Consider the following 21,127-nt stretch of genomic DNA (forward strand, 5'->3'; position numbering starts at 1 on the left):
TTTCCGAAAAGTAACTGAGTCTCAGACCTTGCTACACGAAGTGAATCCCCTTTTTCACTGCCTAACTTTTTTGAGTGTTTCATTATGAACGCTTCGTAAATTAATTAAAGAAATTATCCTTCTTTTTTTTCCAATGCATGAAAATACTCCTTGACGTTTTTTAGAGGAGAAAACTTTGTTTTGGATGAGTGAAATGTATGAAATTAGTGAAGACAAATTCATTAAAAGAAAAAGAAGCCTAACTTTCTAAGATTGAAGAAAGATAAAAGAGATGATTTTTAACAATCAGAATGTTTGACAATTCGTATTAAGAAAAGTAACAAACCATTCAAATAAAACATTAAAATATCCCAATGCTTTTTTTCTCCCATTTTCCACGATGCTTAGTTTTTATTTAATAAACAAAGAGTTTAAGTACGCTTGACTAAATTTGTGAGGCATATTTCCGATTTTCAGTGCGTGAAATCCGCTTGTAGAATCGTTCAAAATATCTTTGTTAGTATCCTAGCACTTACAGCTACGAAAACAGTTAAGACAATAATGATCAATTCCATGAAAATAAACTTTCTAAGGATGAAGATGGAAAATGACGGGAAAGAAAAGTTGTGTACTAAAGATTTTTTTAACGTTTAGATTACTCCGCATTTTGAATCTTAAAAAGTAATAAAATAAAACATAAAAAAGTTTTTTTTTTTTTTTTTTCAATTTCAACTGCTTTTTTCCCCTTCATTTCCTACGATGCTAAATTTTTATTCAAAATACAAAACGTGAAAATAAGCTTAAAAAAATTAATTTGAATTTTGACGTCTTGAATTCAAATTATGTTTTTCGCAATCACGAGTGTGTGTATGTAGGCGTGTGTGTTTGTGTGTGGGGGGTATGCATATGTGTGTGTAGGCATGTATGCTTGTGTCTGTGTGCAGGTATAAATGTGTGGGTAGTTGTGTGTATGTGTAGGTGTCTGTATGTATGCATGTGTGTATGTATTTGTGTGTGTTTGTGTATGTAGGTGTAGGTGTCTGTATGTATGCATGTGTGTGTGTGTTTGTGTGTGTTTGGGTATGTAGGTATATGTGTTTGTGTGTATGTATGCGCGTATGTGTAGGACATGGTTGCAACCTGGAGACGGCTTTCGCTATAGGAGCAGCATCGTGAGGAGCCGGTCGACGGTGATGGTGCGGAGGGTGGCGGTGGGAAAATAAAATGATAGGAATTCAAAAACACTCAAATGAAAGCAATAAGCAATCGTGATTGCTCAATAAATTTCTGAGGTGTATTTTTGGTTTTCAATGCGAGAAATACCCTTGTGAGTACGTAAAAAATATCATCTGATCACAACAGATGCTCATTAGAAGCATTGGCGTTCAAATCCCTGAGAAAATATTTGTCGAAAACAAAGTAGCTACTGTATCAATCACTGTTTCTGAGAGTGAATTACATTAATTATTTATTTGTGATCGTGACAAATCACCAGTATTCTTTTGCAAAACTGCCTAAGAAAAATTGCCAACATGACGGCAGTGAAGCGTGCCGAAAACAGTGGAGCAGTTTGCTGGTCCAGAAACGTTGCCCAGGGTGCACCACGAGAAGGTAGGTTTGCGATGCACGTCGTTTTTTTTTTAGAACTTTTGAGGCAATGACTTCTGTCACCTTGTGTGTCTTTCTTTCTTTTCTCTTTTTGTTTGCTTGTATATTTGTGCTTGTCACGCCATTGGGTAATGGGACTTCTGTCGATAGCTGCTTCTTGAACTAACCTACTTTAACCAACATGTAGAGATCAGCAGCGCAAGCTTTATACCTCCTCTGATATTTTTCAGGAAACCACTGCGATGCATATATTTATACAAAGGCATGTTTTAAATCTATTACATTTCAATTCTATAAATAATAATTTATTGCCTTGAAGTAAAATTAGCTGCATTCTTACTACGTCAATGCTTTGAAATCTCAACAATTAGTTCATTCACTCTAATGTAACCATTAAACACGGGTTGCCTCTGGGATCATTAAATTACTAGGATTGGCAATGTGGCATAAAATCGATGGTTCTGAGTGGGCCCTCTCCATTCCCCTCGATATGCCTCTGGCTGTGATCATTTTGAAGAGAATTAATACGAATCAATGAATTATTCTTTTTGTGTGTGTGTGTGCATATCGCCAATGTCTCCAACCCCCGGCGTTTGGAACAGTTTACCGATTGCGAAAACTGAAGAAGCGCTAATTCGGGTGCTTGCGTTTAACCCTTGCACGACTTCCCTGACTCCCGTTCCGGTGACGGTCAAAGAGAAGCGAATTGTTTGTTTGTTCCTCGGCATTGTTTATTTGATGTAACTGTCTCTCTCACCCCATTGTCGTCCGGAAGCAGAGAGAGTCCGTACGGGTTCTCTCTTTCTTTCTTTCTTGAATTTCAAGGTCGTGAAGAAGTGACGTCACAGGGTTCATTGACCTCTGGAGCGGGAGGAACTTCGATTCCCGGTCCGATGCGTTCGTTGTGCCTGTCAATTGACATTTTTTTATTGACTTTGAAAAATGCCTGCAGTCAGGGCTGCATATGTGGCACTGCATTTTAGTTCAAAGCTCTAAACTAGGTGGGGCCCCGAAAAATCAACTTCCAGCAAAAATGTGCAGTGACGGATTCACAGGCTTGGGATCCCTTAGAGATGAACAGAACTACGTAAGAACTTCTTCCTGGGACTTTTTTGGGTCCCCCAATGTCGCAAGGGGCCCCACGCAGTTGTGATATGATGAATTCGCCACTGTTATGGATGTTGTGTTGGATGTTTTTTAAGCAACCAGTTAATCATGTGTAGGCGTGTGTTTGTTTTGGCTAAACTTTCGAACTGAAAAACAGCGTTAGGAAGATCTAATGAGGGATTATAAGTTTTTGGCATAAATATTTTTCTTTAAGGAAATTCATTGAAAATTAGCTGTGGGAATCATGTAAATATGCATCATTCCTCTCGTTTTTAAATAACGTCAGGAAATCCTGTGTTTCTTTTTAAAACTTTGATGGAAACTTTACAAGGACAAGTCAAAGTAGAAGTTAGACTGAAGAAAATTTAAGGCTAGAGTTATAACCTTTGGTCGAAGAGTTCCACTCCCCAACGAATTCAAAGTAAAATTCCAGCTAGGCTTAAGAGAAAACCTTTTTTTTCTTTGTATTTATTCGTTCGTCATTAAAAACCACGTGTTACAGTTTAGTTTACAGTGGCATCTGGAATTACAGCTGAGAAGATACGCAATCAATTTAATTTTCAACACTTTTCACTATGTAGCACAAATGATGTCCAGAACTTATGAATTTTGTTCAGCAGTCTTAATAATTTCCACCTACCCATCTTTTCCTAGGATTTACTTTGGGTCCGATGTGTTGTAAGTAAGTGCCCTGGTTGCCACCGTCCGAGGACAGAAATGCGAAAAGATCATTCTTTATCTCTTTTTTATGTATATAAATGAAATTCTAAAGTGTCGCCATTTTTATAGTTGGGCGCTGGGCAGAAGAATGGGCTATAAACCCAGCTCCCAGACAGGGTCCCCTGGACTGTAAGACGAGGCCCCTCCACCTTATCTGGAGAGGGGCCCTTGCTTTCAAAGAGAAGATCAAATCATGACATCGTAAAAGAGTCCTACAGAATTCTTTCGCCGGTCATTGACACCTCCCGCTAGGGGACGCCACGCTCGCTGAGGCCCCTTTCAGGGACAAGAGGCGGGGATGGAGGCCCTCTTGAAGTGACTGCATTTGATTTGAGTTCTAAGGAATCGTCTGCTCTTCCATAAATATTATAAGAGTGATTTCTGAAATCTGATGCACAAAAGAACTCGAGGTCCACATCTAATTCTTTAATATTGTTAAAGCATATTAATTAATCGTGTTAATAAAAATCCTCAACTTAATGTTATTTTTAATAAGTAACAATTTAGCTCTTTAATTGCACATAAGATGTTCTCACGATTTATATGGAGGGCCGAACCCTACCAAGGGTGATGCTCTCCTCTCCTCACTACGAGAGCCTCCAATTATGGTCAATAACCCTGTCCCCAAATTACCCCTCTCCCTCAAAAAATCAATGGCGAAATTTAGGCAATCCTCGTGGGCATCCCTGCTAAAACTCCCGAAAAAATTGCGTGCCTCGTTCCTTAAAAAAATTAAAAATACAGTAAACTCCCGATTATCCGCGGAATTGGGTGGCACAAGTGCCGCGGATAATAAAAATCGCGGATAACCGCAAAAAGACTAAAATGAAGGACAAATCTGGTAAAAATTGTCCTATCTCAAATTCTTAACTGTATTGATGCATAACACTTTCTGCAAACAGTGAAAATATATATAGAGTACAGTACAACTGTTTTGTATTTTTGCACAACCGAACTTAACATCAATAACAAACAAGTGTATGTACGATGAAGAACGCACACAAAATAATAATAATAATAATAATAATAATAATAATAATAAAATTAAATCAAATCAATCAATCAAGCAAAAACAACTGAGTGTAAATTTACAATTTTTCAAAAAAAAAAAAAAATGGCACTGGTATTCGCTTTTTACTGCGAAAAGACATGTTCGTGATTGTTGATTGATTCGCGGATAAACCGCTCGCGGATAATCGGCAGTCTGCTGTACTTGGAAAAATAAGTTTTATTTTCAACAGCTTGGAAAACCTTGAACATTTGGGGAAATGTAGTTATTAACTTTGAATTTTAAATTTTCTAATAAATGTGAGGGGAAAGCTAAAATGTGTCAAATTCAGCTGTTTTCTAGATTCTGCATCAAAAACGTAAAAATCATTGTTCTCACGTTTATGTAACATATTGTTTGTGATAACTGTTTATGACTCACGTGTTTCGCATCTTGCTAATTTTTTAATCTCAAATGCAGTATTTTTGAAGTTCTTTAATTATTGCATGTTTTTATCTTATTTTTACTGCATATTATTTATCTGTTTTGCACAAAAATAGTACACGTTTCTCTCTCTATATTCCTTTTTCGTTTTCTGCACTACTTGTAATGGAAAAAAAATCAATTGTTTGAGCGGCTAGGTTGCTGCTTTCTCGATGCTTTTTTTTTAAATATAAATCTCTACACCATTTCTCTTCTGAAGAAATTTATGTACATGTACTATTGATCATTTCATATTTTATTCGGTGTTGTGTTTGTCGGTATGTTGTGGGGATGGTAAAAAATCAACTATACCAAAAGCCGATATGAGCAAGTGACGATACATTATTTTTTTCTTTTCCCTGTGTGGATTAATTATTCGAAACAAAAGCAATTTTTAGTTTTTGTATTACCTTAATTTACAAAAGAGTATACAACTTTAAAAAAGTGTTTGTCTGCCTATTTTTTCCACAGATCTTTCTATATATTTTTTTTTCTTTTTCTTTCTTTCTTTTTTTTTTTTTTTTTGAGCAATCACGATTGCTTACTGCTTTTATTTGACTGTTTTGAGGTCCTATCGATTTATTTTCCCGCCAGCACCTTCTGCAGCATCACCGTCGACCTGCCGCCTCACGATGCTGCTCCTCTAGCGAAAACCGTCTCCAGGTTGCGTCCGTATCCTACACACACGCGCATACATACACACACGTACACACACACGCACACACACAAACACATACGCACATACATACGCCTAGACACTCATACACAAACACACATGCAAACACATACACACACACGCATACAGACACCTACACATACACACACAACTACCTACACACTCCTGCATGCACACAGACACAAACACATATGCCTACACACACATACACATTCCCCCCCCCCCCACACACAAACACTCATACGCACAACTACCTACACACTCATACCTGCACACAGACATAAACACATATGCCTACACACACATACACATACCCCCTACACACAAACACACATACCCCCCTCCTTCACACACACATAAACACACACACACACACGTGATTGCGAAAAAAATAATTTGAATTCAAAAGGTCAAAATTCAAATTATTATTATTATTATTATTATTTTTTCAATTTTTTCCCGGACCCCTAAAATTGAGGATATTTTATACTGCATTTAAAGGTAGTTCTTGAATCACACTCCCGATACTCCCCTCCCCCCTTCTCACAAGGTCAATCCACACATAAGAAAGCACGCAAGGTTAAAAAAAATGGTATTATATATCAGAGGAAAAGTCACGTATACGCATAATAATATTTTTGTATATTTATATATACAGGGGTGTGCACGGGGGGGGGAGAAGGGACAACTGTTGGCCCGGGCCCGAGCCTGAAGGGGTCCTGAGATTTTTAAAATGAGAGGTAAAATACATAGGGACTTAGGAGTGAACAAAAAATGTGCTGCGGGGGGGGGGGGGGGGGGGGGGGTTCGTTCCAAACGGGCCCCAAAATTTCTGTTCATGCACCTGTATACATACATACATATATATATATATATATATATATATATATATATATATATATATATATATATATATATACACACATTAATTAGCCTATCTTGCCACAAACGTAAAATTTGTTCGCACAACAAAAGGAGAGGGGGCATACGGCATACTAGGGTGTTTCAAAAAAATTTGCTATTTTTTTTAGACTTACTAATAGTATTATGCTGTAAAAGTTTTAGCTTCTTACTCAAATTTTAAGAGGGTGCTCAATGACCCCTCAATTTAACATTAGCCGTAGCATAGAAAATGTCACAAATTTAGAAACATTTAATTTCCCCAACTATTGTTTTGTAAATAATTTTTTTACTGTAATGTATATGCATATTATAATATATAACATTGTTTTTTCAATTCAATGTATTTTTTAACTCTCTTCCCATACTGATGATGTTTTGGGGAGAGGGTTGAGCACCCTCTTTCAGTCGAAATAGGAAGCTAAAATTCTTTCAGTATATTCCTATCTATAAGTCTAAAAATATTGAGGGGTGTCCTGGTATCTAGGATAAACTTTTTTTTTTAGCATGTATTCTTGAACCACCATAGGACATACCTGAGATAGCTTAGAGTCCCCTTAAGTCTAAATCCGGCCTTTGTTAGGACTGTTAATGATAAACAGTCCCAGGACAAAATTCTGGTTTGTTGTGATCACTCTCCTTCCAGGAAAAATTCTTGTTTGTTATGTCCAACCTCACCCCCGAAGAAATTTATGTATGCATTAGTGAGCAGGCTCATTACATTGCTTCCTTTGACGGGTCTGAGATATTTTCTATCTGAAGAAAACTAAGCCAGCGACTAGACTTGCTTACATCATCGAATATCGCATTCCGAGTAATTCTCAAAACTGCGTTAAAGAAAGAAAAGCGCAATAGGAATTCTATCATTTTTACGAGCGTAGAGGTACTTTTGTTACTTGTCTTTGCTAAGGAGAGGTAGAAGGAGGAACCATGAGGTAACTTTTTACGATCTCTTAAAATGGTGTATTTCGTGAGCACCGCGAGACAGCAAACGGTCTAATAGAAAACGTAATTCAAGAAAAGCCTTACTGGCCAATCTCTCGAAATGTTATAGCTGCCACGTTCGCCTAAAGCCTTAAGCAGAGAGAATATTGTCTTAACTATGCAAAAGTATGCAACTCTAGTTAAATATATGTACTATTTACACACTTAGAGCAGATTTAATCTCTTACGGTCATTACAGAACAATGTCGATTCCAGATATGAACAGAATTTCACGTTGCCAAACGTAAACATTAGAAAAACTGAAAGCATTGAAATGATTCCGAAAAGCAAGTATGGTAGCAATACACTGAAATATCCTGTGGTAGGGGAATGTGGAGCAAAGTGAAAAGGTGGAATATTTACTCTGCTTTTACGCTTCTATCTGGTAATATTTTAACAATGAAGGAGCACGTGTAGTCTATACCAGCCGGGGGAGGGGGGGGAGGGAGTACCACCGAAGAAAAAAATAGCAAATTTTTTTGAAACACCCTAGTATGCCGTATGCCCCCTCTCCTTTTGTTGTGCGAACAAATTTTACGTTTGTGGCAAGATAGGCTAATTAATGTGTGTGTATATATATATATATATATATATATATATATATATATATATATATATATATATATATATATATATATATATATATATATATGTATGTATGTATACAGGTGCATGAACAGAAATTTTGGGGCCCGTTTGGAACGAACCCCCCCCCCCCCCCCCGCAGCACATTTTTTGTTCACTCCTATGATAATGCAAGCAATTTTCAAAAAATTGGTACTCGCATTGTAATATTTTGTTGTAATTGTTTTTGAAATTATAAAATAATAAAGTTTTTGTTATTAAGTAATTAATTGAGACCTAGTTTTGGTGCAATATTTATTTAGTCAATGTAGGGCTTATTTGTGTTTTAAATATTTTGTATAATTAGTCAAGCACATGCGAGGCAAAGTAGATGGGGCAAAGTTAATTTCGTTTACTTACTCAACATTTACTAAATCACTTGAACGTAATCAGTTATTAATTAACTCATTTATATTCCTTCATTTAGTAATCCACTTATTTATTCATCCATTCACTTATTTTCTTATTCACCCTTTTATTCGCTCATTTATTTTTTTTCATTTACTATTTTATTTTTTTTTTTTCATTACTCGTTTATTGTTTCATTATCTTTTCATTTTTTCATTCAACCTTTTATTTACTTTTTTTAATTAAAAACATTTTTTAAAAAACGAATTGAAATGTTTCATTGGAAAAATCTTTTTTTTTTTTACTTTACCCCGGAAAAAAAGTGAACATTTTCCACTTCTTTTTTTTTTTTTGAAAACACAAATTTACTGCCAAAAAGTAAAAATACTGCTTCAGTACAAGCTTAATTACTAAATACAATCCTCTTTCTTTGTGTACTGTAATTTTCAAAGCAAATTTCCAATTTGTTGATTTTGAAAAAGCTTTAGTCGTCTTCCCTATTTCACTTTGCCCCACATTCCCATACAAAAATTATTTAAAAAAAATATATAAATAAATAAATAAAAGTAAATATTGAATAAATCAAAGAAATAAATTCTGCATTGGGAAGGTAAAGCGCAGTATCTTGCAGAAATGTGTTTCTGAGATATTTGAAAAAAAAAAAAGCGATTTGAGTAGGGAAATATTTTAATTTGACGGTTTTTTTTTTTTTTTTCCAGCTTTATTTTCAGCGGAAACCAAATAAGCAAGCTTGTACAGTAAAGCTTAAGTACAATAAATAGTAAAAAAGCAAAAAAAAAAAAGAAAAATTAGAAGATATAGCGCTTTAATTTCTCACAGTAGAATTAGTAGAGTGACCCGGGGGGTGATTCCTGATTATTAAAGTTTTTGCATGAAAATTAATTCCGTAATTTTTATAGTAAAAAATGAAGAATGAAAGATTTCCTGGAATTCTAGAATTATTTCCTTCAGTATGAATGCATTTACTCAATTGTAACATGCTGCTTAGTTTGTAAAATTAAAAAATTTTTAAACTGCTTTTTAAACTTATTACTTTAAAGATAGGTTTCCAAATATGGCATATATTCGCAAATTTCTTTCTCTCCCTCTAAAGATTCAAATATTTGAGGTCACATCTTTTTTATTGGACATCTAAAAAGAGTGTTCACTTTTAATTAGTGGTTCCACATCTATTTTAAGTATTAAAATTAATTACATTAAGGTTTCTTTACTAATAATATAGGTAAAAGTATCTCTGTCAGGATCTCTGTGACCGTTCGGCCGATTTTCATGAAATTTGCCACAGAATCAGTTTATAGTATGGGGTGTGCACCTCGAAGCAATTTTTCGAAAATTCGATTTTGTTCTTTTTCTATTCCAATTTTAAGAAAATTTTACCGAGCAAATTATCACAACGTGAAAGAGTACATTACCAAATCAACAAACCTTGAACCGTAACATGGGCAAGCAAATGAACATAGCAAATTGGCGAGAAATTCATCATCCATTATTTGCAAATATACAGGCGAACCAAATGACCTTTTAATTTTCAACTACAGGCAAAGCCGTGCGGGTACCACTAGTATTAACTATTGCCCATTTGGGTGGGGGCACTTGAAGTTTTTTGACGAGGTTCTTGATTATAACCGGCAAAAACAATTGTGTCTATTTTTGAATGGGAAAAATGCACATTTGAAACTGAGTTTCCCTTCACTTCCAGGGGGGAACCCCGGTGGGTGACCCCCTCTTCCCCCGTGACCCTGGCGGGAAGTCACTGTGTCTTTCCAAAAATTTCTTTATTCGGCAAAGTTATCATCATTCGGTGAAATTTGGAGTTTCATTTTGCAAAATTTGGAGTTCCATTCGGGAAATCAACAATTTCCGCCTTTCCAAAACTTTAAGTTCGAGCCGCTCTGCTGTTTACTTCATTCCTCTTTTTCAATCTTTGCTTTCAAACCTTATTTTATTTTACACACAAGCACAATTACATAATACATCACAGTGTAGTCGCTTATTTTGTATGACACGGGTAGGCTATCACAGCGATCAAAATCGACAAAAGATGAGTATAATCTCCTTCTCCGCGTTCCCGAGGCAAAGGAACGATGAGAAGAATCGTTTAGGAGCGATCGAACGCGGTGGAGAAGAGAGTGCACTTTTTCTGACGGGAAAAGAGCGAAAGCGGCTGGCCTTGAAGAGGGGTCAATGACCGACCTTGAGGAGTCTATCGGCTCGCCGAAGGGGAGGGAGAATGATGAGCTGCAGCTGATGCCAGTGGACTTGTCAGATTTACGGATGGTGATACCGATGCTCTCCCCCCTACCCCCGCTCCCTTTGTTTTAGTGCCATTTATCTCACCGAAGCTCTGATCTGGACCGCAAATGGACATCATTTGGAGAGAGGCCCCGATGGGGGCCCTCCCCTGGAAATGAGCCCTCGGTAAAACTTCGCGGTGGAAGAAAGCAATTCTTTTTCGGAATGGCAGGATAATAATCCCTCTGCAAAGGAATCATCTACTTCTGTCAGTGGGCTGAAATTAGTGAGGAGGGAAGGTTTTGTAATTTGCATCACATCAGCCATTGCTCACTTGGGGGCTGTGGCGGATCTAAACATTTTGGGGCCCGTTCCCTTCGCAATGTATTTTTTCAAGAAGGGGGGGGGGGTAGGCTCCTCGTTCTACTATTCTTAAAATGAGTGTGTTTGGGAAACAAGTATTATTCATTCACTACTAATCTTCTCTTATGAAGACATTATGAAGCAGTCATATAAAAAGAATTTTGTTTTACTTTGTAAACGTGTCTTAGTTCAAATATCTAAAGATGATAATTTTAACTAGCTTTTTCAAAAGGAAACAAAAGCTTCTTTGTTTCGATAATTAACAGTTACAATTTTAACGAAAATTCGTTTAAAACTTCTTAAGTCATATGTATTTTTTTTCATAGGGTCTGTTTTGTAGCGAGGGTTTTTGTGTGAAAAAACTATTTTAATAATGAATGTAATGTTGGTTACAGAGGGGCTGAACTATTAGAAAACAATTCGTTTCAAGAAAAAAATTGAGGGAGGAGGGACCTCTTGCAGTTCCGTCATTTTTGATGTTTTAAAATCACCGCTATTTCCGGATGGCTATTTTTAGGGTGGTTGTAATCCAGTTTCATGCTTTTGAACATAAAATTCGAAGGATGGTTAGGGGGGATGCGGGAGGGGGGGGTGGAATGGGTACATATCAGCTTTCTCTCTCTTAATTGTACTCACTAAATTGAATGGAACTCAAAGTGTGTTAATTATGTCTATGGCAGGGCTTCCCAAACTGTTGTCCGCGGACCCCCAAGGGTTCGCGGACAACAGTTTGGAAACTTCGAAAAAAAAAAATTGAACAACGTTAAATGATGTTTAAATAATGCTTTCAAAAACCAGAATTTTCACTTTCAAAGTATGGGGATGTCCTTTGAACTAGATCTGTCATTTCGAATTTTTCACGCGGGTGGAGTAAAGAAACTCAATGCAATTTTAATCGGAAAGCAACAAAAACCACGCTCACTTATCTATGAAAATATTAATTTTTCAAAGCCAGGGGTCAGCCTCGCACACCGACCCCCTAAAAGACAGGTCTGCTTTGAGCATTAATTCTCTAAATCTTGCAATAAAGATCATGCATAGGTAATCAAGTCGTTTCCTGCTTCGACAAAACCACGCTGTCTATCATCATGTGAATATGAATTTTCAATAGACAACATAAGACTTCGCCTTGAAATCTACATTTCAAGATACTTAGCCCTCATTATGGGTTTTATCTGGAAAACAAAAAATATCAACCGCTCGCTGCAAAGTAAAGCGTGTTCTTCCATTTGATACAACCTACCTATTAAAATATGTATTTTCAACCTATGCTGCTACTATAAAGCTAAATATCAAAGTTGTGTAGAGGCTGAGCCTGATATTCGACTCCTGCTATATATATAAAAAAATAAACTCAATAAATTCAAATTGTGCCAGCTATGATCTAACTCCTCCCAATAACTCGAAGTTCAATTTTGAATTTTAATTCCTGTGTTGATTAATGTTGATTAATCTGCCTGTCCAATTTGATTTTTGTTCTCCAAAATTTGCAAGTCAAGGTAAGCAACGTAACTACTTACCTATTATAGTGATGTTCCCCTCTAATTGGTGCTGGTTAATATTTAATTAAAATCAATTAACTTGAAACTACAAATCAAATATCTATGCGCTTTAATGACAGGGGTTCGCATCGAACATTTGTTCATGAATGGGGTCCGCTGACTATAAAGTTTGGGAAGCGCTGGTCTATAGCATGAAGTAAAAAGTAGAGCCTCATCATTACATGCTGTCATTCTTAAATAAAGAAATTCTGAGAAAAGCACCATGGGAGGTTTATGGTCATGGTTAATGGCAAAAATATTTACTCAGTTTTTTGGCTGATCGTTACTCATATGTGGCAGCAACTTTTAAAAAAAATGTTTTCTTAGGGAGGAAGGTGTATTTCTTAATCTATTATAATTCGAAAAAAAATTTTTTTTCTTACTGTATGGAATAAGAAGCTTAGGTTCAAGTTTGTATCTAAGTACAAATCAAGTTTGTACCTGTTTGTAATAATAAGTTTCCATTCAATGGAGTTGTTTCCTTCAGTCGAAAGTACTACTTTTAGTCACTGAAATTGATAGAATAAGCAAAAAATATAACATAGACCTAGAAAATATTTTTATTTTCCCAACAGTTGTTTTTACTTCCTTTTACAAAAAAGGAAGTATTGTATTCGCGAAAAAATTTTCACTCAAAAATCGCCCTTAATTTCCATTTTGCTCACCCCCAATGAATGTTGAGTTTTTTTTTCGATTCGACCACATGCGGAAAAGTGCCTAAGAATGTATAGACACGCGAAATATCCATTTTGACCATCACCGAGGTAATTACAACGACTTTTCTCGTGACGTCTGTATGTATGTGCGTATGTGTGTATGTGCGTATGTGTGTATGTGCGTATGTGCGTATGTATCTCGCATAACTCAAAAATGGTATGTCCTAGAAAGTTGAAATTTGGTACATAGACTCGTAGTGGGGTCTAGTTGTGCACCTCCTATTTTGGTTGCATTCGGGTGTTTCTAAAGGGGTCTTTTGCACCTTTTTGGGGGGAAATCATTGTTAATTTCGATGCAAACTCAAGTGGTGTTATAATTTGGCGGTCACTTGGCGATATATCGCCAGTCTTTTGGTTGCCAAGTTTTGTCGCCAACTTGGCGAAAAATTTGGCGATTTTTTTTTTTTTTTAAATCTGCTTTCAATGTGGCCATTGCTAGTGATATTTAAAGAGTTAGAGAGAGAATCCCATTAAAATTGCAATAATAGGGAAATAGCATTAAATTGGTGTAAAAGGAAGTCATGTGATGCACACATCAGCTCGTTTAATAATTTTTTTTTAATGTCCGATTTTTCAAACAAGGCTTGGTCTTGATGACGTCACAAATGATGCATTTCGGCGCATCTTTCTACCACGGTTCCACATTATGATAATCAACAAGCGAATTTAAATTGCGCTCTACGCTTGCTATCAACCATATCGTTGCCAATACACGTGAGTAAAGATGCGAATTAAATATTTTTGTCTGTGAATGGCAACACTGAATGGCATTTCATCATTTGTGATGTCATCGGTAGAAGCGTTAAACGATGAAAGTGCACCGATTTAAGTAATTTTTTAAAATTATTAAACTTAAACAAATTATTTAAAAAATGGTCACATCCCATGTTTTTAAGCATGCTCTTTCAGAAAAAATACTTTTAAAATTTCGGAAACGACCCCATTGAAGAAAATAGTTTTTCTTTTCATACAGCTGCTTCTAAGCTGTTTCCCGCGAGACTGACATCTCTCTTCTGTGTGTAACAGAAGGAAAGAAGTGTGAAGATTCATTAAGTCTTCGCATATAACTTTAAAAATTCTTGAGTTTGAGGATCTTTTCTTCATAAAATTAACAATCTTTACCGCATCATTGAGAATGAGTTTTAATTCAACTGAGGCACTTTGTTAGGGGCCATTCACAAATGATGTCACGCTTTTAGGAAGGAGGGGGGGGAGGGGTTCATGAAGTTGTGACTTTGTGGCAAGGTATGGGAGGGGGGTAACAGAAAGTGTGACATCCCACATTTCTGTATAACAATCTGTTTATGAACCATAATGTGTGTGTCATTTAGCAAGGGGAGGGGAAAGAGTAAGGTAAAGTGTGACACTTTGTCACTGGTGGAGAGAAAAGAACGAAGTAAACAAGTTTTATCATCTTCTTTGTTTTTAATTTAGGGGAATGAGGGGCAAAGTAAAACAGTTAAGATGGCTTACACTTTTCAAAATGAAAGAATTAAAAATTTGTTTTGAACATTACAGTTCACATTAGAATTACAAAATTCAGTTCAAAAGAAGAACAATGTATTGAAAAAAGGCGAAAATTTTTGAATTTCTTTTTATTCAAAGTGAAAAATTTAATATTTTTCTATGCAAATATTTTCTATCTGAATATTTAAAATATTTTTGTTCTAATGAATGAGTAACTAAAATAATCAAAGAATAAATGAGTAGATAGTAAAACAATTACGATTAAATAAGTGAATAAATTGTTTAATATATGAGAATTAATGAGTGAATAAAACAGTGAATGATGAACAAAAAAATAGGTGAATGAATGAATAAATAAATAAGTGAATCTTTAAAGAAAGGATGTGTATACATAATACGTGCGTATGCATGCGTGAATAATTAAAAACTATGGGTAGGAACTATTGCCCTTAACTCCACCCCTCCCCCTAAAAAAAAGACTAATCTGCTCTCCCCCCTGTTGAAAAGTTGACCTTTGTGGTTTGATAAACTGAACTTCAAGTACAGGGGCGGCAAATAGGGGGAGCAAGAGGGGGCAGTTGCACTCCCAAATTTTTTGCACAGAATGATAAGAAATGGGCAAATTTAGTTTACGTAAATTGCAAATCAGCGACCATATCGTCGCCTCAGAGCAACACTAAGACATTTAATCCCAGAAATAACACTAAGATATCCTACTGTTGCCCTGACGCGACGATATGCCAAAGGTTTTTTTTTTACAAAACACGCCCACTGATTCTATAATAGTCAATGAATCTTGAGACATTACTACTACACAAGCGGATTTTGCTATTTGGATGTAACTTAGAAAATTGTAAATCATTTGCAGCCCTTTTCAGAGCAGAAAAAAGTGATGGAGAATCACAGTTTGTTTCAACTAAAAAAGTAATCTCCTCGTGTGGACTAAATATTTCATACTTGTGTGTTTAGTGTTATGAGAGGACCAGGGGTGTGGCTGCACGATTTTACAAGAAATTCCTTAGTATTTTGCGTACGTTGTTACGCTCATATTTTAAACGTATATTTAGTTAGTGAAAGAACACCGATTCCTTTTGGTAGAAAAACATTTCAGCGACCCAATGCTTTGTATACATTCATAGAAAATTTTTACAAGACACACTATTTTTGAAAAAAGTCATTCATCAACAAATGTCTTTTCTGGTTACTCTTTAACTTTGTCATTTCTGAGTGACACAAGATATTCTTCAAAAGTTAAATTTATAAAAACCCTCCTTGTTAATTTTGAACTGTTTGAAAGCGACTCTTTCAAGGAAAAGCCGACGTCCTTTTACATGCGTATGACTTAGTTTGAATGTTTATTCGCTTTGTTTGTATTGTGGAGAGTTTAAAAAATTTTTTGTACTTTATCAAAACATCTTCAATCTGCTAACCTTAATTTTCGGACTGTCCATGCTTCAGCTAAATCTACAGTCGAAACAGTTAATAAATTTTGCTTGGATGTATATTTCAACCAAGAGCAAAACTTTAAAAAAATCTTAATTCGCGCCAATTTTAAAAAGGCGGAAAAAAATCCAAATGAGTTTAGAAGGTGACAAAAATCAACATGATGATATAAAGTCACAAAATTTAATTAGTATTTTGTATCAGATAATAGATTGTTTCTAATAAAATTAAAATAAGATTTGATGGTAAAGATTTATCTGTATGTTGGCCTTAAGCTCAATGTTATATTGATAGGTTATTGAAAAGGAGAAATAAAATGTTTCAATTATAAGTAAAATTTATAGCACTGAGCAAGAAGAATTGTTTTGCAAATAGCCACTACACTATTGAATGATGAAAAACGAAGAATAGCACAATATTCAAAGTTACCTGGGTTATTTTCAAGAGAAAAATCTAAGAGATGTGTTTTCTAACTTTGTAGCTTCAACTGTTTTTTAACCATTCCAATTGGCTCAGCTAGTTGTGAAAGATCATTTCTGAGCATTAGGAGGTTAGAAAATTATCTTCGGAGCACAATGGGACAAGACTTTCATCTTTAGTTATATTGGCAAAAAAGTACGACATTGCATATTGGTGGAATAAAGTAACACGATTTCCAGATTCTAAAAATCGTACATTAAAACTTTCTGAAAAGTAAAAACTAATATCAAAATATTTTCAGGAAAAATTTATGATCAAATAAAACTATATTAATTAATATTTAAGTTCTCTTAATAGCCTTATTTTTATAAATACCTAATCCATTTTATGATCCTATCTTGTTAACCAACATGTATTTTAATCCAAACTGAGATAACTCACATTTAAAAAACTCGACCCCCCAAATGAAACGTTGAAATGCCGCCCCTGTTCAAGTACATGAAATACATCGCCAGCTCAGTCAATTCCAGCCGAGGACTGCAGTTTCGTTCTTATTAGCACTCATCAGCCCGGCATAGGAGTGACTGAGCTGGAGGTGGTAAACCTCATAAGGAAGCCAAGAGTGCCAAACAAACTGGTAGCTAATACAGAATTAGCACTGACCAGACGAGTGACCGAAGCAATGGTTCGGTTCAACTCGAATATTGAAGAATGAACTTCAAGTGTTTCATCAACTCTTCGACACCCACTCTGCAGTGAAAGATAATGATCACCACCGTGGTGAGAGAGCGAAATCTTTTGATAAAAAAAATCTGCTTCGGTCGACGCAAATAACTAAGCCAAAATGTACTACATATGCGTTTGTGTGCGTTGTGTGCATTCATACATAATTACAAGCCAGAAATGGGAGCAACTGCGTGTCCTGAGTTTCTAAAAAGACGAACCTGTACTCTGATTGAAAAGTTTACCCTTATGGTTTGATAGTTCTGAACTGCTCAATAGTTCGACCTACCAACCAACTGCTGAACCTTCATTCATTAGTCCGAAACGATCCCCTAAAAAACAAGGGATGAACTCTCTGGCTCTTGTTTATTGAAAAATTGACCTTTATGCAGGCCCGTCATTTGTGCAATCAGGGGACCCTCACTTTTTTTTTCTTCGAGAAAAGCTAAATTGAAGAATAATGCCCTCTCTAAATCAATAAAAATCGACTATTGGATTGCTGAAACGATATCTTATATTTTTTTAAATAAGAAATAAAAACTATTTCAAATGGAATTTAATTGTATTTTATAGTTACCCATGCGTAATTTTTCAAATATGTAATAAAATATAAGACTAAAAGATCCATTAAAAATTCACCGAAGGTAAAACGGATACAGATCTTTTTTTTTTCCTCTGGGATATCCGTCACATCACTAGTAAAATGAATATAGATTGAAAAAATGGGTTAACTCAAAATCAATATGATCAATTGGAAAACATATATATATATATATATATATATATATATATATATATATATATATATATATATATATATATATATATATATATATATATATATATATATATATATATATATATATATATATATATATATATATATATATATATATATATATATATATATATATATATATATATATATATATATATATATATATATATATATATATATATATATATATATATATATATATATATTATTTAACAGTTTTTAATATAACTTTATGATATAATAAAAATAAAAAAAATTAACATCTTCCACCACTGAATATTGACACTCAGGGGACCCTAAATTTTAGAAATATAATGAAATTAGGCATTTTTCGACGTATTTTGTTGTTTTTTCTCTATAAAAAATATTGAACATTAACCTTTTGACACCCCCCTCCCCTTTCCGGAAAATTTTTAAATGAGAGGTCTGTCATTATGGTTTAATAGCCGAGCTTTCCACCAACTTCTCGGCGACCGTCACTCGCCAGTCCGAGATAATGACCATCCCTGTGGTCAATGCTCGAAATCTCTGGATCAGAAAATCCACTTCGGCCAACTTATGCAAATAACTAAAACCGAAATGCGACTATTGGGGTCTGAGCGTAAATAAGACCGAAATCGGAATAAGTGGATCAAATTCGCTCTCGAGGGCAAAACTTGAGCTCCATTTTTCCACTCTTTGCTTTGCGGGGTCTTTTTTTCTCGGTTTCCAGGTTAGGTCCACCTACTTTCGCCGTGAACTAGAAAACGACGTGTGAGAAAAGCGAAATCACTTTCGTTTTCCTTTCGGCAAGATCGCCATTTTGTTTCGCAATGAAATCCGGAGATGTTCCGATTTTCGAATTCGAAAACACGGCCATCGGGCGGAACGTTTCCGAACAAGCATGTGAGGAGAGCATCCCTTTTCGCTGCTGTCTTTGTTACGGAGTGAAAACACTTTCTTTCAGACACACGCGAAAGTGTTATGAAATGTGTGAAGCGCTTACACAAATAAGAACACGAAATCTTTCAAACACGGCAACTTTTTTTGTATTTTTCACTCGACGTTCTTTTTTGTATGTATGTGCTGTCTTCTTTATATCCGTTCTAATTTCTGATTTACTATTTGCAATTAACCCTTTCTACCCATGACTTCTAACGGTGCCAGATCTAAGGGGGGAGTTAGCCGGAGTCCTTTTCCCTGGCTGCAACCCCGACAGCAGAATTTTCATCTGCATTCTGCGACGTAAACGAAAAATCCAAAAATAATCTGCTGAATAAAATAACATTAGATTAATCGTAAATTTTAAATCGGTTCCGAGAAATACTAGAAAAAAGATACTGAATCGAAAAACTGCAAGTACATGCTACCTGTGGATTATATATCAGAAAATACGTTTCTAATTTTTGGTCGGTAAAATTCAAGTTTATTTTCTCCCCCAACCAATGGCGACGATTCGGGGGAGAGGGCAAGGGGGGTTTGCAAACGCACCCGCACTTTTTTTGTAATCAAAGAGTGCCCCAACGTTAAGATTTTGATTTCAAAACATCCTGGGTGAGATTACCCAAACATTAACTTCACCAAATATTGTTTAAAATTTCAGTTTTAAAAATTCAATTTTTAAAATTTCCCAGTAATTTTCCAGGAAAAAATCCCAGAGCGCACTCCCTCCTTCCTTTAAATTCAAAGATGACCTGAATTTCCGTTGTAAAGACTTCAGTTTGAGGGGAAAATCAGGAAGAGAAACCCCCTAGATAGCATGAAACTACGTTTTTAAGACTCCAATTTAGAAAAAAAAAACACCAGAGATATTTTTCTGATGTCCCCAAAGGAAGTTCTACACTCAGTTCTTACGATCTCATCAGTTCAAAAAAAAAATTTAAAAAAATACTGGGAAAACCTCCGAACCCTTTCTTTTCTCCTTAAGTCAATAAAAGAGAAGTCTGAAATAACGTTTTAAAAAACGTTTAAAAAATGTTTGCAGCTTTTCTAAATTTCTGGGAGAGAACCTCAAATCCCTTTTTCTAAGTTTGCTGAAGATGGCTTTAAATTGCGTCTTTAAGACAGTTTAAGATTTTTTTTTCCAGGAAGAGCCTTCCTTGCCCTTACATTACCAAAGACAGTCGAAACGTCTTCGTCTTTATTATTATTAATCAGACTTAATACAAAAAAAAAAACTTTATGGGGACAACCCGAAAACTCCTCTTCATTCCCCAAACTTTGACAAAACTACGAAAACTGCGTTTTTAAAACTACCCCCCCCCCCCCCCGCCCAAGTACTCAAGATAGCCTAAAATAGTCTTCAACTTCCTAAACAAAATTTGTCCTGCACTTCTTAGCCCCACTCGCCGCCTCTGCCTCCAACTATGAAATAATCTGCAGACTTTCTCAAAAACTTTGCGACGCATGTCGCAGTGTTGTGCTTTCTGTTACCGGGACGGTAACTTCTTGTGGGTGGCTAATGCGCACAATTACTAAAGCACTGCACTGCACTGCTTCCCATTTAAGTCGCGATCTTTTTTTTTTTCCCTTTGCTCATTAAACACCCCGAGACCTCTTATGTGTACTCTCCTTCCCTATAGTATTATTCACACAATGCACCAGTTTTACACGAGAACTCATGATGCTTTACATGCATTTAGGTTCCATTTTAGTTATGTACAATAACGCAGTTAACACACAATAATTGTAAAAACCGGAAAATGCTAGCGGCTATAGTATTTTTAATACCTAATTTTGATAATTTCAAAATTCTCATGTTCTGACTGACATTGATTTTCTGTATATTTGCGGATAGTATCAGATAATTGTTACTAAATGTCCAATAATCCTTAAATGAAAACATATTATCCGAACTATTACCAAAAACTTGTGTACTATATGTTACAAAATGAAGGTAACAGAGTGGGCAAGTACTCTTTATTTTGTGTGTACTGATTGTTTATTCTATTGGCTTATCATTTAGTTCGCTTTTTTTCCCCCTATAGAACTAATAATTGCTAAGTAATTTTATTCTTAATTAATAAA

General features: G+C 35.4%; 1 protein-coding gene across 1 annotated transcript in view; it reads left to right on the plus strand.

The window, feature by feature from the left end:
* The window catches only part of LOC129216699 (ecdysone-induced protein 78C-like), a 109,468-nt gene that overhangs the window by 35,569 nt on the left and 52,772 nt on the right, over nt 1-21,127 (plus strand). The window lies entirely within an intron of this gene.

The sequence above is a fragment of the Uloborus diversus genome, chromosome 2, assembly GCF_026930045.1.
Source record: "Uloborus diversus isolate 005 chromosome 2, Udiv.v.3.1, whole genome shotgun sequence".
NCBI classification, from domain to species: Eukaryota; Metazoa; Arthropoda; class Arachnida; order Araneae; family Uloboridae; genus Uloborus; species Uloborus diversus.